The sequence below is a fragment of the Salmo trutta genome, chromosome 32 (assembly GCF_901001165.1).
Source record: "Salmo trutta chromosome 32, fSalTru1.1, whole genome shotgun sequence".
NCBI lineage: Eukaryota > Metazoa > Chordata > Actinopteri > Salmoniformes > Salmonidae > Salmo > Salmo trutta.
The window spans coordinates 1,084,544-1,099,476 of NC_042988.1; the positions used below are offsets into that span (position 1 = coordinate 1,084,544).

The 14,933-nt window shown below is 44.5% G+C and overlaps 1 protein-coding gene across 3 annotated transcripts in view; it reads left to right on the forward strand.

Annotated features, from left to right (window-relative positions):
- Positions 1-14,933, forward strand: part of sez6l2 (seizure related 6 homolog (mouse)-like 2) — a 172,264-nt gene that overhangs the window by 130,406 nt on the left and 26,925 nt on the right. The window lies entirely within an intron of this gene.

The following is a 14,933-nucleotide window of genomic DNA, read 5'->3' on the forward strand; positions in this document are numbered from 1 at the left end:
GATTACCAAGAGTGTGCAAAGCTGTCATCAAGGCAAAGGGTGGCTATTGGAGGAATCTCAAATATAAAATATATTTTGATTTGTTTAACTCTTTATTTGTTACTACATGATTCCATATGTGTTATTTCATAGTTTTGATGTCTTCACTATTATTCTACAATGTAGAAATTAGTAAAAAATAAAGAAAAACCCTTGAATGAGTAGGTGTTCTAAAACATTTGACCTGTACTGTAAGTATTCAGACCCTTTACTATGAGACTCGAAATTGAGCTGAGGTGCTTCCTGTTTCCTTTGATCATCCTTGAGATGTTTCTACAACTTCATTGGAGTCCACCTGTGGTAAATTCAATTGATTAGACATGATTTGGAAAGGCACACACTTGTCTATGTAAGGTCCCACTGTTGACAGTGCATATCAGAGTAAATACCAGGCCATGAGGTCGAAGGAATTATCCATAGAGCGGATTGTGTCGAGGCACAGATCTGGGGAAGGGTACCAAAAAATGTCTGCAGTATTGAAGGTCCCCAAGAAAACGGTGGCCTCCATCATTCTTAAATGGAAGAAGTTTGGATCCACCAAGACTCTTCCTAGAGCTGGCCACCCGGCCACACTGAGCAATTGGGGAAAAAGGGCCTTGGCCAGGGAGGTGACTTAGAACCTGATGGTCACTCTGACAGAGCTCCAGAGTTCCTCTGTGGAGATGGGAGAACCTTCCAGAAATCATCTCAGCAGCACTCCATCAATCAGGACTTTATGGTAGAGTGGACAGGCGGAAGCCACTCCTCAGTAAAAGGCGCATGACAGCCCACTTGGAGTTTGCCAAAAGGCACCTAAAGACTCTCAGACCATGAGAAACAAGATTTTCTGGTCTGATGAAACCAAGATTGAACTTTTTGGCCTGAAGGCCAAGCGTCACATCTGGAAGAAACATGGCACCATCCCTACGGTGAAGCGTGGTGGTGGCAGAATCATGCTGTGGGGATGTTTTTCAGTGGCAGGGACTGTGAGACTACCAGGATCGAGGCAAAGACAAATGGAGCAAAGTACAGAGAGATCCTTAATGAAAACCTGCTGTAGACCTCTTAGGATCTGAGACTGGGGTGAAGGTTCACCTTCCAACAGGACAACGACTCTAAGTACACAGCCAAGACAACGCAGGATTGGCTTTGGGACAAGTCTAAATGTCCTTGAGTGTCCCAGCCAGAGGCCAAACTTAAACCCGATCAAACATCTCTGGAGAGACCTGAACATAGCTGTGCAGCAACTCTCCCCATCCAACCTGACAGAACTTGAGAGGATCTGCAGTGAAGAATGGGAGAAACTCCCCAAATACAGGTGTGCCAAGCTTGTAGCGTCATACCCAAGAAGACTCGAGGCTGTAATCACTGGCAAAGGTGATTCAATAAAATTGCTGATTAAAGGGTCTGAATACTTATGCACATTTAATATCAGTTAGGGTAGGGTTTGGCCGGCAGGGATGTCCTTGTCCCATTGCGCACTAGCGACTTCTGTGGCAGGTCAGGCACAGTGCACGCTGACACGGTCGCCAGGTGTACAGTGTTTCCTCCGACACATTGGTTCAGCTGGCTTCTGGGTTAAGTGGGCATTGTGTCAAGAAGCAGTGCGGCTTGGTTCGGTTGTGTTTCGGAGCACACACGGCTCTCGACCTTCACCTCTCCTGAGTCCGTACGGGAGTTGCAGCGATGAGACAAGACTGTTGCTACCAATTGGATACTACAAAATTGGGGAGAAAAAGGGGTAAAAAAATATGAAAATAAATAAATAGATTGATGAGGGAAAAAACTATTTAATCAATTTTAGAATAAGACTGCAACCTAACAAAATGTGGAAAAAGTCTGTATACTTTCCAAAGGCACTGTACTCCTCCACACGTATTTTGATACTGTTCAAGTGCAACCATGAGTTGTTTTATGTGTTTTTGTCTATCCTCAAGGGCTCCCTCTAATTCCTGATTTAGGTTTTGACTATTTTCTAGCGCAATAGCCAATTCCTGCTTCTGTTCATCTAATCTATGTGCACACCCTTCGGATATCCCCAGTTTTTAATTAATTGCCTCGTTCTTGTCTACTGCATTTTATATCGCAGGTCTCTATTTTTCTCTTTTTCCATATTCACCCACTGCTGATAAAATGCCATTGTTAGGATGCCTGCATCTTGTGGTCTGGACCTTTCCAGTATTCCACACTACGATTGCATCCACACACTCTTGACTGGTTTTAAACTTCCCATCTACGAGATAATGTGTGCCAATTTTGTCCAATTTGGAATATTTTTCCCACCATCTATTTGGTTATTGGTGCTGGTCATATGCCTTTTTTAGTGTATCTAATGCTTTGGTAACATTGTCCCCTTCTACCCCTCCCACTCCGGGAGTCTCCTGGACTCTAGAAGCCACATGTTATTTTTGTCACGCTGTATAATGATAGGAGACAGGCGCAGGAATACGTAATAGGGTTTTTTATTTCTCCACCCAAAATAAAGTACGTCATGAAAATGATGGGGACGAAGCCTAAAACAAACACGTACTGTATATATATATATATATATATATATAACACAGGGATGTAACCCAAATAAAAGAGTGAGGTGTAAACCTCTAACCTAAAACCTCTAGTGCACAAACACCTAGCATGAAAGCCGATACAACAGAGCACAGGTACTCACAAGACCAATGGACATGGGACAATGGACAAGGACAATGGGGAACAGAGGGCACATATATACACATACTAATCAGGGGGAATGGGATCCAGGTGTGCGTAATCAGACAAGACAGTCTGCGGTTGGTGGTAATGAATCCAGTTTAGTGACGTCTAGAAGGCCGGTGACGTAGACCTTCGGAGCTGGTGAACGGAATGAGCAGAATTACCAGGGCATCTGTGACAATTATTGACTCGGTGTCACCCCCCAATCTGTTAAGTAGTAACAACTTAGCATGTGATTGGGTTTTAGTCCAATTTCTCAACATAAAATACCACTGTTCCCAACACTCCCGAAACTTGACCCCAAAAAAACATCTGGGTCAGATGGTTTAGACCCTTCTTTAAGGTTGCTGCCCCTATCATCGCCAAGCCTATCTCCAACCTCTTTAACCTGTTTCTCCTTTCTGAGGAGGTTCCCATTGCTTGGAAGGCAGCCACGGTTCATCCTTTATTTAATGGGGGAGATCAAGCTGATCCTAACTGTTATAGGCTTATTTCTATTTTGCCCTGTTTATCAAAAGTGTTGGAAAACTTGTCAATAATCAACTGATTGGCTTTCTTGATGTCTATAGTATTATCTCTGGTATGCAATCTGGTTTCCACTCAGGTTATGAATGCACCACTGCAACCTTAAAGGTTCTCAATGATGTTACCATTGCCCTTGATTCTAAGCAATATTGTGCTGCTATTTTTATTGACTTGGCCACGGCTTTTGATACGGTAGGCCATTCCATTCTTGTGGGCTGGCTAAGGAGTGTTGGTGTCTCTGAGAGTTTTTGGCCTGGTTTGCTAACTACCTCTCTCAAAGAGTGCAGTGTATAAAGTCAGAAAATCTGCTGTCTCAGCTACTGCCTGTAACCAAGGGAGTACCCCAAGGCTTGATCCTAGGCCCCACACTATTCTCAATTTACATCAACAACATAGCTCAGGCAGTAGGAAGCTCTCTCATCCATTTATTTGCAGATGATACAATCTTCTACTTATACAATCTTAGCATTTAACACAAAATCCTAGACGGTACGCTGTCCTTCTCTAGACGGTACGCTGTCCTTCTTCAGCACTTATCAAAGCTGCAGGCTAATGTTAAATCTAGACTTGGTTTCCTCTATCGTAATCACTCCTCTTTCACTCCACCTGCCAAACTAACCCTGATTCAGATGACCATCCTACCCATGCTAGATTACGGAGACATAATTTACAGATTGGCAGGTAAGGGTGCTCTCGAGCGGCTAGATGTTCTTTACCATTCGGCCATCAGATTTTCCACCAATGCTCCTTATAGGACACATCACTGCACTCTATACTCTGTAAACTGTTGTTCTTAACTGACTTGCCTAGTTCAATAAAGGTTAAATAAAATAAATAAATATGTCAGTCACTGACATTCACTCAATTAGCCATGTCAGCTAACAATTTTTTGATTGTTAAGTTTGTCTAGCCAGCTATCTAAACTTGTTGAATGCTGACCAGGCATGCAGGGCACGTGCCCAGGGGCCCTGACCTGCAGGGGGGGGCCCATTGATTGTATTAGTAGCTCTCATTCAGATATCATATTAACATGGCATAAGTCATGGAAAATTTTGTAGAATTGCAGGAAATTAGTTATAAAAAGTGAACATTTTCTCTCTGCCCCGTGGCAAAATGTGTAGAAGTGCAACAAAAACTGCTTTAACACTGCAGCATTTCTCTAAGCCCCATGACAAAATGTGTAGAATTGCCAGAAATATACTTTAAAATGTTTCACTCCACCGTCAAGACGGGGCCAGTAAAATGTTTTGTCTGCGAGGTGGTGGGGCCACCCAAGCAAATCTCGCTTAGGGTCCCCAAAAAGCTAGGGCCCTTGCTTCTGGTATATTGCATTTAGTTAAGAGAGTTAAGTAGTCTAACTGCACAGATAGATTGATTGCACAAATCAGTTGACTGCATGTGTGGGTATAGATGTGGGTACGCCACTTATTTTGTGGCCCCCATCAAAGTTGTCCATTCCTGAGCTAGACCATGCTGGTCAGACCAGCTTGACCACCTAGACCATGCTGGTCAGACCAGCTTGACCAGCCTCTGACCAGCCCTGACCAGTTAAAGACCAACATGGACCAGCATAAAACAGCATGGACCTGCTTGAAATGTATACTGGTCTATGCTGTTTTTTCTCAGCAGGGTTGTTTGAAAACGGTGCAAGATGTATAAAATATGTTAAAATACCCTGTGTAAATAAGCTCTATGAGAGTTACTCTCTCGTGGACAGACTACATAAACATAAATTGTACCATAGATCTGTCATGATACAACAGGATGAGTGAGATAATGAGCAGCATTAGTTCCAGTGGTTTGGACATGCCTGTAACTTGCATAGACTGAGGATGGAGCTCTTCGTTCTAGTTCCGATCCTCATTCTACCTCTTCTCTTACTGTATGGACCCAGAACTTAATCAAGCATCTGACCAAGAAGTTAGTTCTGGGTTAAGAGATTATATTCAAGTTAACAGTCCAACTATGAGAATGCCACAGTTTATTTAGTGATCACAGAGAGTCAAGACCTTGTTGACCGTTTTTTTTTTGGCTCACTGCCTGCAATTTACTGCTTGTTTCTACAGCACCAACTTGCGAGTTGGTCATCTCCTGCTCGTACAGTGTATGTGTAGCCAGGATCCATACAGAGAGCAAGGCCTCTGCTTTCTCTTTGTTTGCCGTACTGGTGTGTGCTTGTTTCGGGAGGCGGGGTTAGGGCTGTATTTGCGAACCTGAAGCTCATAGCAAACTTGTAAATTATTTTCAAGAAGAGAGACACTGAAGCCCAGCTAGCCTGTTTCAAATGGAGGTCGCTAACAAACGTTTTCAACGCTGCAGGAACTGTGTTGGTGGGAGTGTTGCCGCCGTGTTGTCTCTCCACAGCCGACTGGCCGGTGCCCTGCAGTGATTCCTCCCTGAAGGGGTTTCCACCTTCCCTGGAGAATAGAAATAGTAGGATGCTTTTGGATGACTTAGTGGATGTTCCTATTCTTGACCCTACTAAGCAGCCATGGAGGCACGTCACTCGCCGTGGAAGTTGAAAGCAGCAGCATTTGGCAATAGGGGCCTCCTTGGCAGTGGTAAGCCCGGACCAGATACATACTTCAAACAGCTTCATCACCCTGGATCAAAAGGTTCGGGCGCCTTCGTCCCTGGGGACTTCCACTTCGAGATCAGATGCGGAGGTACCTGCATCTTCGTCCCATGTTCTGTCTCCCTCTCTGGTGGTGTCTACCTCAATTTCAGATCTTCAGAGCTCCCACCTTCATTGGGCCATGAGGATGTCTGGGCGAAAGAAAGTCCGGACCTCCTCAGCCATTTCACCAGCTTTCATCATCGGTAGCTCTATGGTGAGAAACATCTCGGTTCCCGGGGAAAAAACCCTGTGCTATCCCAGAGCATGCGTACAGGACATTACGAGACTCTCTCCTACCATTCTCCGACAGCTGTTGGGGGCTGATGCTGTCGTAGTCCATGTTGGGTTAAATTACATTAGGAGGGCTAGCTCGGGAACTGCTAAAAATGGATTTTGAAGAACTGATTCTGGCTCTGAAAGATTCCAAAAAGCGGCCAGTTATTTCAGGCCTGGTGCCATCACAGGGCCACGGCTGTGAAAGATTCAGCAGGCTACTGGTATTACACATCTGGCTAAAATACTACTGTAGATCTGTTGCATAGCTTTTATAGATAACTTTGACACCTTTTGGAAACAGAAGATGCTCTACAGGAATGACAGAGTCCATCCAAATCATCTTGGCTCCTGGACCCTGCCCACGGATTTCAAGGCTGCATTGAGACAATGACATATCAGTAACTAAGCCCTGCTCAGATAATCCCTACCATTGTGTTGCTGAGTTGTCGTAGTGCTCCTGCAAATGTGCATTGTCCCAGGGGCGTTGGCAATCATAATATGAATAACCTAATGTATGTCCTTCTAACTCCGCTCAATGCCTCTGTCAACCCTACAGCTATTGTATGCAGTAATCATGCGCCTATGAACCTGAGTTATACTGTTAGCACTGAGGCGGATTGCACTAGTAACAAGTCCACTTGGTGCAGCTCACCTTGCATTATCAGCTCAAACATAAATATCACTGTCATATCTACCACTGATAAGCCTCCCAGTAAAGCAATAAAATCAAATCAAATTTATTTATATAGCCCTTCGTACATCAGCTGAAATCTCAAAGTGCTGTACAGAAACCCAGCCTAAAACCCCAAACGGCAAGCAATGCATGTGAAAGAAGCACGGTGGCTAGGAAAAACTCCCTAGGAAAAACTCCCTAGAAAGGCCAAAAACCTAGGAAGAAACCTAGAGAGGAACCAGGCTATGAGGGGTGGCCAGTCCTCTTCTGGCTGTGCCGGGTGGATATTATAACAGAACATGGTCAAGATGTTAAAATGTTCATAAATGACCAGCATGGTCAAATAATAATAATCATAGTAGTTGTCGAGGGTGCAACAAGCACGTCCGGTGAACAGGTCAGGGTTCCGTAGCCGCAGGCAGAACAGTTGAAACTAGAGCAGCAGCATGGCCAGGTGGACTGGGGACAGCAAGGAGTCATCATGCCAGGTAGTCCTGAGGCATGGTCCTAGGGCTCAGGTCCTCCGAGAGAAAGAAAGAAAGAGAGAAAGAGAGAGCATATTTAAATTCACACAGGACACCGGATAAGACAAGAGAAATACTCCAGATGTAACAGACTGACCCTAGCCCCCCGACACATAAACTACTGCAGCATAAATACTGGAGGCTGAGACAGGAGGGATCAGAAGACACTGTGGCCCCATCCGATGATACCCCCGGACAGGGCCAAACAGGCAGGATATAACCCCACCCACTTTGCCAAAGAACAGCCCCCACACCACTAGAGGGATGTCTACAACCACCAACTTACCATCCTAAGACAAGGCCGAGTATAGCCCACAAAGATCTCTGCCATGGCACAACCCAAGGGAGGGGGGGCGCCAACCCGGACAGGAAGACCACGTCAGTGACTCAACCCACTCAAGGGACGCACCCCTCCCATGACTCAGCCCCTGTAATAGGGTTAGAGGCAGAGAATCCCAGTGGAAAGAGGGGAACCGGCAGACAGAGACAGCAAGGGCGGTTCGTTGCTCCAGCCTTTCCGTTCACCTTCACACTCCTGGGCCAGACTATACTTAATCATAGGACCTACTGAAGAGATAAGTCTTCAGTAAAGACTTAAAGGTTGAGACTGAGTCTGCGTCTCTCACATGGGTAGGCAGACCATTCCATAAAAATGGAGCTCTATAGGAGAAAGCCCTACCTCTAGCCGTTTGCTTAGAAATTCTAGGGACAATTAGGAGGCCTGCGTCTTGTGACCGTAGCGTACGTGTAGGTATGTACGGCAGGACCAAATCGGAAAGATAGGTAGGAGCAAGCCCATGTAATGCTTTGTAGGTTAGCAGTAAAACCTTGAAATCAGCCCTTGCCTTAACAGGAAGCCAGTGTAGGGAGGCTAGCACTGGAGTAATATGATCAAATGTTTTGGTTCTAGTCAGGATTCTAGCAGCCGTATTTAGCACTAACTGAAGTTTGTTTAGTGCTTTATCCGGGTAGCCGGAAAGTAGAGCATTGCAGTAGTCCAGCCTAGAAGTAACAAAAGCATGGATACATTTTTCTGCGTCATTTTTGGACAGAAAGTTTCTGATTTTTGCAATGTTACGTAGATGGAAAAAGCTGTCCTTGAAACAGTCTTGATATGTTCTTCAAAAGAGAGATCAGGGTCCAGAGTAACGCCGAGGTCCTTCACAGTTTTATTTGAGACGACTGACCAACCATCCAGATTAATTGTCAGATTCAACAGAAGATCTCTTTGTTTCTTGGGACCTAGAACAAGCATCTCTGTTTTGTCCGAGTTTAAAAGTAGAAAGTTTGCAGCCATCCACTTCCTTATGTCTGAAACACAGGCTTCTAGCGAGGGCAATTTTGGGGCTTCACCATGTTTCATTGAAATGTACAGCTGTGTGTCGTCCGCATAGCAGTGAAATTGAACATTATGTTTTCGAATGACATCCCCAAGAGGTAAAATATATAGTGAAAACAATAGTGGTCCTAAAACGGAACCTTGAGGAACACCAAAATGTACAATTGATTTGTCAGAGGACAAACCATTCACAGAGACAAACTGATATCTTTCCGACAGATAAGATCTAAACCAGGCCAGAACTTGTCCATGTAGACCAATTTGGGTTTCCAATCTCTCCAAAAGAATGTGGTGATCGATGGTATCAAAAGCGGCACTAAGATCTAGGAGCACGAGGACAGATGCAGAGCCTCGGTCTGACGTCATTAAAAGGTCATTTACCACCTTCACAAGTGCCGTCTCAGTGCTATGATGGGGTCTAAAACCAGACTGAAGCGTTTCGTATACATTGTTTGTCTTCAGGAAGGCAGTGAGTTGCTGTGCAACAGCTTTTTCTAACATTTTTGAGAGGAATGGAAGATTCAATATAATTTTTTTTATAATTTCTGGGTCAAGATTCGGCTTTTTCAAGAGAGGCTTTATTACTGCCACTTTTAGTGAGCTTGGTACACATCCGGTGGATAGAGAGCCGTTTATTATGTTCAACATAGGAGAGCCAAGCACAGGAAGCAGCTCTTTCAGTAGTTTAGTTGGAATAGGGTCCAGTATGCAGCTTGAGGGTTTGGAGGCCATGATTATTTTCATCATTGTGTCAAGAGATATAGTACTAAAACACTTTAGTATCTCCCTTGATCCTAGGTCCTGGCAGAGTTGTACAGACTCAGGACAATGGAGCTTTGGAGGAATACCCAGATTTAAAGAGGAGTCCGTAATTTAAAACAATCAAGAATTCCAGAAAAGTGCTAAAAATAGCCCACATTAAACTGGTACCTTCAGACTAGTCTTGTGAGGTTTATGGGCATCCAAGGGCAACACAACCGTCAAGTACACTTCTTTTCAAAAGTTAGGGGTCACTTGTTTTTGAAAGAAAAGCACATTTTTTGTCCATTAAAATAACATAACATTTTTAATGTTGTAAATGACTATTGTAGCTGGAAACGGCTGATTTTTAATGGAATATCTACATAGGTGTACAGAGGCCCATTATAAGCAACCATCACTCCTGTGTTCCAATGGCACGTTGTGTTTGCTAATCCAAGTTTATAATTTTAAAAGGCTAATTGATCATTAGAAAATCCTTTTGTAATTATGTTAGCACAGCTGAAAACTGTTGTACTGATTAAAGAAGCAATAAAACTTGCCTTCTTTAGACTAGTTGAGTATCTGGAGCATATGTGGGTTCGATTACAGGCTCAAAATGGCCAGAAACAAAGAACTTTCTTCTGAAACTCGTCAGTCTATTCTTGTTCTGAGAAATGAAGGCTATTCCATGTGAGAAATTGCCAAGAAACTGAAAATCTCGTACAACGCTGTGTACTACTCCCTTCACAGAACAGCGCAAACTGGCTCTAACCAGAATAGAAAGAGGCCAAACCATTCGGATGCTACATAAAACATTTTATTATGCGAATTAGCATTCTCCTACCCAATAATAGCAAAGCACCCTTTACTGGCTCAAACAGCCGACTAATCAGCTTGTTACCCACCCTTAGTACATTTTTTGAAAAAATGGTGTTTGACTAGATACAATTATTATTATTATTTTTTTTTATTTCACCTTTATTTAACCAAGTAGGCTAGTTGAGAACAAGTTCTCATTTACAACTGTGACCTGGCCAAGATAAAGCAAAGCAGTTCGACACATACAACAACACAGAGTTACACATGGAATAAACAAACATACAGTCAATAATACAGGAGAAAAAGTCTATATACAGTGTGTGCAAATGAGGTAAGATAAGGGAGGTAAGGTAATTACAATATCCCAATTAAACACTGGAGTGATAAATGTGCAGAAGATGAATGTGCAAGTAGAGATACTAGGGTGCAAAGGAGCAAGATAAATAAATAAATACAATATGGGGATGAGGTAGTTGGATGGGCTATTTACAGATGGGCTATGTACAGGTGCAGTGATCTGTGAGCTGCTCTGACAGCTGCTGCTTAAAGCTAGTGAGAGTGATATAAGTCTCCAGCTTCAGTGATTTTTGCAGTTCGTTCCAGTCATTGGCAGTAGAGAACTGGAAGGAAAGGCAACCAAAGGAGGAATTGGCTTTGGGGGTGACCAGTGAGATATACTTGCTGGAGCACATGATACGGGTGGGTGCTGCTATGGTGACCAGTGAGCTGAGATAAGGTGGGGCTTTACCTAGCAAAGACTTGTAGATGACCTGGAGCCAGTGGGTTTGGCGACGAGTATGAAGCGAGCGCCAGCCAACAAGAGCGTACAGGTCGCAGTGGTGGGTAGTATATGGGGCTTTGGTGACAAAACAGATGGCACTGTGATAGACTGCATCCAATTTGTTGAGTAGAGTGTTGGAGGCTATTTTGTAAATGACATCGCCAAAGTCAAGGATCGGTAGGATAGCCAGTTTGGCAGCATGAGTGAAGGATGCTTTGTTGTGAAATAGGAAGTCGATTCTAGATTTAATTTTGGATTGGAGATGCTTAATGTGAGTCTGGAAGGAGAGTTTACAGTCTAGCCAGACACCTAGGTATTTGGAGTTGTCCACATATTCTAAGTCAGAACCGTCCGGAGTAGTGATGCTGGACGGGCAGGCGCCTGCGGGCAGCGATCGGGTTGAAGAGCATGCATTTAATTTTACTTGCATTTAAGAGCAGTTGGAGTCTACGGAAGGAGAGTTGTATGGCATTGAAGCTCGTCTGGAGTGCAGTTAACACAGTGTCCAAACAAGGGCCAGAAGTATACAGAATGGTGTCGTCTGCGTAGAGGTGGATCAGAGAATCACCAGCAGCAAGAGCGACATCATTGATGTATACAGAGAAGTCGGCCCAAGAATTGATTCCTGTGGCACTCCCAAAGAGACTGCCAGAGGTCCGGACAACAAGCCCTCTGATTTGACACACTGAACTCTATCAGAGAAGTAGTTGGTGAACCAGGCTAGGCAGTAATTTGAGAAACCAAGGCTGTTGAGGCTGCCGATAAGAATGTGGTGATTGACAGAGTCGAAAGCCTTGGCCAGGTCGTTGAATACGGCTGCACAGTAATGTCTCTTATTGATGGTGGTTATGATATCGTTTAGGACCTTGAGCGTGGCTGAGGTGCACCCATGACCAGCTCTGAAACCAGATTGCATAGCGGAGAAGGTACGGTGGGATTCGAAATGGTTGGTAATCTGTTTGTTAACTTGGCTTTCGAAGACCTTAGAAAGGCAGGGTAGGATAGATATAGGTCTGTAGCAGTTTGGGTCTAGAGTGTCTCCCCCTTTGAAGAGGGGGATGATCGCGGCAGCTTTCCAATCTTTAGGAATCTCAGACGATACAAAAGAGAGGTTGAACATGCTAGTAACAGGGGTTGCAACAATTTCGGCAGATAATTTCATAAAGAGAGGGTCCAGATTGTCGAGCACGGCTGATTTGCAGGGGTCCAGATTTTGCAGCTCTTTCAGAACATCAGCTATCTGGATATGGGTGAAGGAGAAATGGGGGAGGCTTGGGCGAGTTGCTGTGGGGGGTTCAGGGCAGTTGACCGGGGTAGGGGTAGCCAGGTGGAAAGCATGGCCAGCCATAGAAAAATGCTTATTGAAATTCTCAATTATAGTGGATTTATCGGTGGTGACAGTGTTTCCTAGCCTCAGTGCAGTAGGCAGTTGGGAGAAGGTGCTCTTTACTCCATGAACTTTACAGTGTCCCAGAACTTTTTTGAGTTTGTGCTACAGGATGCAAATTTCTGTTAGGAAAGCTAAGGCTAGCTTTTTCAAACTGCCTGTGTATATTGGTTCCTGACTTCCCTAAAAAGTTGCATATCACGGGGGCTATTCGATGCTAATGCAGTACGCCACAGGATATTTTTGTGCTGGTCAAGGGCAGTCAGGTCGGGAGTGAACCAAAGGCTATATCTGTTACTGGTTCACATTTTTTGAATGGGGCATGCTTATTTAAGATGGTGAGGAAGGCACTTTTAAAGAATAACGAGGCATCCTCTACTGACAGGATGAGGTCAATATCCTTCCAGGATAGCCGGGCCAGGTCGATTAGAAAGGCCTGCTCGCTGAAGTGTTTCAGGGAGCGTTTGACAGTGATGAGGGGTGGTCGTTTGACCGTACACCCATTACGGATGCAGTCAGTGATCGCTGAGATCTTGGTGGAAAACAGCAGAGGGGTATTTGGAGGGCAAGTTGGCTAGGATGATATCTGTGAGGGTGCCCGTGTTTACGGATTTGGGGTTGTACCTGGTAGGTTCATTGATAATTTGTGTGAGATTGAGGGCATCAAGCTTAGATTGTAGGATGGCCGGGGCGTTAAGCATGTCCCAGTTTAGGTCACCTAGCAGCACGAGCTCTGAAGATAGATGGGGGCAATCAATTCTCATATGGTGTCCAGGGCACAGCTGGGGGCAGAGGGTGGTCTATAACAAGAGGCAACGGTGAGAGACTTGTTTCTGGAAAGGTGGATTTTTAAAAGTAGAAGCTCGAATTGTTTGGGTACAGACCTGGATAGTAAGACAGAACTCTGCAGGCTATCTCTGTAGTAGATTGCAACTCCGCCCCCTTTGGCAGTTCTATCTTGTCGGAAAATGTTATAGTTAGGGATGGAATTTTCAGGGTTTTTGATGGTCTCCCTAAACCAGGATTAAGACACGGCAAGGACATCCGGGTTGGCAGAGTGTGCTAAAGCAGTGAATTAAACAAACTTAGGGAGGAGGCTTCTAATGTTAACATGCATGTTACCATGGCTTTTACGGTTACAGAAGTCAACAAATGAGAACACCTGGGGAATAGGAGTGGAGCTAGGCACTGCAGGGCCTGGATTAACCTCTACATCACCAGAGGAACAGAGGAGGAGTAGGATAAGGGTATGGCTAAAGGCTATAAGAACTGGTCGTCTAGTACGTTCGGAACAGAGAGTAAAAGGAGCAGGTTTCTGGGCGCGATAGAATAGATTCAAGGCATAATGTACAGACAAAGGTATGGTAGGATGTGAATACATAGGAGGTAAACCTAGGCATTGAGTGATGATGAGAGAGATATTGTCTCTAGAAACATTTAAACCAGCTGATGTCACCGCATGTATGGGAGGTGGAACTAAAGGGTTGGCTAAGGCATATTGAGCAGGGCTAGAGGCTCTACAGTGAAATAAGACAATAATCACTAATCAGAACAGCAATGGACAAGGCATATTGACATTAGGGAGAGGCATGCGTAGCCGAGTGATCATAGGGGTCCAGTGAGTAGTTAGGCTGGCTGGAGACACGGTGATTCAGACAGCTTCCAGGCCGGGGCTAGCAAGCTAGCAGAAGGGCCTTAGAGTGACGTCGTGACGGAAGAAGTCTGTTATAGCCTCCTCGTGCGGAGCCTCCTTGTGCGGTTACGTCGATAGACCAGTCGTGATGGATTAGTAGGGTTCCGTGTAGCAAGGGGGTCCAGTCCAATTGGCAAAATAGGTATAGTGTCACAATAAATTGGCCGATGGATCTCTTCAGCTAACAGTCCAATATGCTCTAGACAGCTAGCGGGCTGTGACTAGCAGGCTAGCAGATGGGCAATGGTGGGACGTCACGACGGAGGGGCCTGTTGGAAAAAATATATATGTGCTACCACAATGCTATTTCACAGTAAACAAATTAACAACTGCACGTTTATAGGGAAGGGCATTCAACATGTGCGGGACTTACACAAATGACTGATGGTTTGCTGAGAGAAATTGATAATAAAACGTTTGTGGGATCTGTTTTATTAGACTTCAGTGCAGCTTTTGACATTATTGATCATAATCTGCTGCTGGAAAAACATATATGTTATGGCTTTACATCCACTGCTATATTGTGGATCAAGTGTTACCTGTCTAACAGAACATGGGGGTGTTCTTTAATGGAAGCCTACCCAACATAATCCAGTTAGAGTCAGGCATTCCCCAGAGCAGCTGTCTAGGACCCTTACTTTTTAAAATCTTTACTAATGGCCTGCCACTAGCTGTGCGTAAAGAATGTGTGTCTATGTATGCTGATGACCCAACACTATACACATCAGTTATCACAGCACGTGAAATCACTGCAACAGTTAACAAAGAGCTGCTGTCAGTTTCAGAATGGGTGGCAAGAAATAAGTTAGTCCTAAATATTTCAAAAAGTAT